Raw genomic sequence first — 4,604 nt, forward strand, 5'->3', positions numbered from 1 at the left:
GACTTCAGATAAGGAAATAATTGTGTCAAAGAAGAAATCAATAAATGTTTTTTTTATAAAAGCTTCTTGTGTTTTGTATATTTAGAGTGCCACCACGAGTTCCCACCCACTGGGAGGGTTTAAGTCCAATTAGATTACCCTCTAGGTAACAGTGCCACTACTAGAATAATACAAGTAGTTTGCTGTGCCAGTCATGGTTATTAGACTTTAGAGCTGTGGTGGACCATTGATTGATTTTTCTCCCTTAGCCGAGGAACTATGGGTAAATGATTACTGTAGAATGGTGGAGAGTAGATCTTCTTTAAGGGAGATAAGCCAGATAAGCTGACTAGACTCTAGTGGATAAACTTGCACAGGGATACATAGATATAAATGCTCAACTGAATAGGACTTTACATATATGACAGAATACCAGAAATACGGTGGGGGTGCTATGGGTGGCAGGGAAGGGGAGGAGGCCTAAATTTGATAAGATTTATTATGTGAAATGTACAAAAGCTCAACAAAATATAAAAAAGTATTTGTTAAAACAAAGTATCACAAAAATGTACATTACATACATATAAAAATAAAACCAGAGAAAAATACTAACTTTTTAAAAAGTTTATTGTTTTGGAGGGGCCTAAATTTGATAAGATGTATTATATGAAATGCACAAAAACTCAACAAAATATTTTAAAAATTGCTAAAACAAAGTATCACAAAAAATGTTCTTTACATACAAGTAAAAATAAAACTAAAAAAATTACTAACTTTAAAAAAAGTTCTGCCCACAGTAGGCTGGGTCCTCCTATATCGATTAACAATAAAAACCATTCCGTACAGACATGCCCACAGGCCAGTCTAATGAAGCTCCTCATTTGATGTTCCTTCTTCCTAGGTGTGTCAAGTTAACAACTGGAGCTAACTATTGCAGTGATTTTGAGTTTGTAACAATATTTTCTACCACTTTACTTCCACTGAATTAAAAGAGGTAATTTCTTTCTATTCATATACATATGTGTAGTTAACTGACAAAATATAATAATATTAGGAACCATTAGGTGAAATTTTCTGCATATGTAAAGGATATACCTATATAAGGAATATAATTGATTTAATAGATGCATACTACACAATTTATGAAAGATGCCCTTTGTCAGTGCCTATGGAACAATTTTTAAATTATTATGTATTAGACCATGTAGTAAACCTCAAGAAATTCCAAAAAGCAGGTATTATACAGGTTACATTTCTAACCTTAATGCAAGATAATCAGAAAAGAAATAGCATTTCAAACAAAAAAAATTTTTACTTAAAACTATAAATGCACTATTCTCAATAATTGTTGGTACACAGAAAATCAATTATATATCAATCACTTAGAAAATGACAGAAATTTACTAAAATAAATCATAAAAATATGAACAAAGTAGAAAATTGTGCAGAGGAGTCACCACCGCAGCCGCCCCTGCTGCTGCCATTGGGTCGTGGTGGCCATAGCCCCCTGTGGAAGCTGAGCAGAGTAGCCACTGCGCAAGGGGCAGAGCACAGTACAGGGCCTTCCCGCCCATGTTCAGATTTTTAAACCATAGAATATCTAGTGGTTATGAAGACCACATGGCCAAACACTGCAGGACGACATTGGGAGAATGAATCTAATTGCCAAGTACCTTCCTCAGATCATGACCCAGGAGGAGCTACAAAATCTGTTCAGCAGCACTTGTGAGGCTGAATCTGCAAAACTCATTCGGGATAAAGGACAAATTGGACTTGATGGGGGCAGAAAAGGACATGAAGTTGGGTGCGTAGGGAGGTGGGGGTGGATCTGGGAAGAGTTGAGGAACGGTGAAATATGATCAAACTACAGTATATCAAACAAAGAATTAATAAAAATATTTTTAAAGGTAACAGGATACAGATTGAGCTATGGCTCTGTGAACTATGTGCAAAGGAGAGCAATCAGCACACTGAACAACCTGAGGCTCCACTCCAAATCCATTAAGTTGTCTTATCCTTGCCCAAGCTCGTACAACAGCAGGCTCCCAAGGACCATAACCCAGAAAGAAGTGGAGGACGTTCTCTCAGTTTGGACAAATCATTAGCTCCAGGGTCCTTGTGGAAAAGATCACACGTTTGTCCAGAGAGGTTTCACTTATCTGTTTTGACTAACAGTCAGAAGTCCAAGAGCCAGTTATCAGTTTCGATGGTCATAAACCCCTGGGTTCTTCTGATCCCATCACGGTGAAGTTCGCAGCCAATCCTGAGCAGAATAAAAACGTGGTGCTCCTCTCGACGCTGTTCCATTCTCCTGCAAGGCAGTTTGGAGGCCCTGTACACCACCATGGCAGAGATTCAGGTTCTTCCCTATGGGTATAGATCACTTCAGTGGGATTTCTGGTGTCAATGTCCCCAGCAATCCTTTCTCGATCTGGTGCTTCTTCATCTACAAACTTTGGCAAGATGCCTGCCCATGAGGGGATCCTCTGGCAGATGTTTGGACTCTTTGGCACAGTCACCAATGTGAAAGTGATTCGCAATTTCAAAACCAAGTGCAAAGGGTTTGGTTTTGTGATTTTGTGATCGTCATAAACTATGAAGAAACTTCAATGGCCATAGCAAGTCTGAACCACTACAGCCTGGGGGACAAAATCTTACAGGTTTACTTCAAAACCAACAATCCCACAAATAACTTGCTCATGCTTTAAATTTTTTGTACGGAATAGATAATTAAGAATGAAGAAGCTGAAACTTTTTTATTAGTGTACAACTCATTCTGCACCAATTTTCACAAGTGTTTGTCTTAGTCTAAATGAAGAGTGCAAAAGGCTTTAATACTCTGGGATGCAGCCTACATGTTCAAATGTTTGAAATACCACAAACGTTAGACCAACTTTAACTTTCTTAAGTTATTTCTTTTAAGATACATATTAAACCGAAACTTAAGTAGATTGCATTGACTAATCAGTCCCTCTGGATGGTGGTGGAACAGAAGCATGCTTTAACTTCTAAAACTGTCTAACACCCCATTTCATTCAATGTCTTAACAAACTGGATTTAAAACAAACAAGAAACAGACTACTTTTACTTTTAGTTTTCAACCAAAAATGTTAGATGGATAATGAGCCTGTGATTTTTCAACCACCACCATTTTAAGCAATTTCTGCTTTGGTTGTCAGGAAATTTGCTCTCCCCAGCAGGTCCTACTGCCTGCTGCCTCCTGCCCACTCGGTTGCAGCTCTGTGATTGTGGGAGTAGTAGTGGGGCCCATCTCTGTGGGTCGACCATGGAGGGTCAGGTCCTCCAAAGGACACAAAGGTGCTTTGTAAGACGAGGCACCAATGGGAATGGACCAAAGAGTTTCTTGGTAGCTCCAGTTTAATCCAGAGTCAGACCTTACTCCAAGCACTACAGAAGATGTGTCACTCCTCAGACATTCCGAGTATCTGTCCACACATTGCATGCATCATGCCCCACGCATCACATACTTTTGTTCACGATGACATCGCGAGTCTCTAAGAGATTTTACCTAGTTTGAATGCCTAACAATAGCTCTTGTTTTTTAATGACACATAAATATTTGAGCATTGTATTTCTCACTTCCCTCCTTGACAGCACAAGACTTTTTCCTATCTTAGTCGGAATTTTGTTTTGGAATTTTACTTTCGTATAGATACTTGGCAGAAAATGTACTTACTTCTTCTTAGTTAGCTATTAACAGAAAACTTTGTAGTTTAAAAAATTTACCTTCAAAGTTCTACTTCATAAATGTCTTGATGTTTGGGTTGTCCTGTTAATTTTCTTTTGGTTTTGGGATATTTTGTTTGTTTTTACTTTTCATTTAAGACCATTAAATTTTATTTTATCTTGCTCGAAAAAAAAAAAAAAAGAAAATTAAGCAAAGACTATAAAGTAATTTATAGAAGTATTGATGAACAAAATTTCACTTATAATCAAGGAATTATAGGTTAATATAAAATAAGAATTTATTTCATGTCAGTTTTACAAAAATTAAAAATGACAGCTCTTCTTTGGTGTCAAAGAAGATATCAGAAAGCATGTATCTTGGAGGTAATGCTCACTGATAAAACGTAGAGGTTAGTTCACATTCCTCTGCTTCCCTGGGTCTGAAGGACCCACTGCAGGCCTCTCTCCTACCTGCAGGCCTCTCTCTGGGGTAAGTCCATTGTGCCCTCCTTGCCTTGACTCCCCCAGCCTCATTCACCCTCCCGTCTCCCAGGCCATTCTCTCCTCCTAGTTTGGGTCCTGCCCCATTCCTTGTCTTGGGGCCCCAGACACCTGGGGAACCAATACTGCTTCCTGATCCCTTTCATCTAGACCAACAGGTAGTGCCTTCTCTGGGCCCCAGGAGCATTGCTTCTGGGCCTGGCCCTGCCCTCACCTCCCTCTAATTCCCTGGGCCTGCACCACCTGCCAGCCTCTTTCTGGGATGAAGGGGAGGAGGGGGCTGACCTTTCCTCTTCCTGATCCTTTGCATCCAGACCAACCCAGCTCCTCAGTGCAGTCCTCAGGAATCCTTGGGGTCTCTTCCTGCCCCATCTCCTTTGCATCTCTGGGTGGCACTGCTACCAGCTGCCCTAGGCCAGCATCTTTCCTGGGCCAGG

The 4,604-nt window shown here is 39.8% G+C and overlaps 1 pseudogene; it reads left to right on the forward strand.

Annotated features, from left to right (window-relative positions):
• Positions 1-1,631: 1,631 nt before the first annotated feature.
• Positions 1,632-2,687, forward strand: LOC103731792 (annotated as a pseudogene).
• Positions 2,688-4,604: the final 1,917 nt, after the last annotated feature.

The sequence above is a fragment of the Nannospalax galili genome, unplaced genomic scaffold, assembly GCF_000622305.1.
Source record: "Nannospalax galili isolate Female #2095 unplaced genomic scaffold, S.galili_v1.0 scaffold575, whole genome shotgun sequence".
NCBI lineage: Eukaryota > Metazoa > Chordata > Mammalia > Rodentia > Spalacidae > Nannospalax > Nannospalax galili.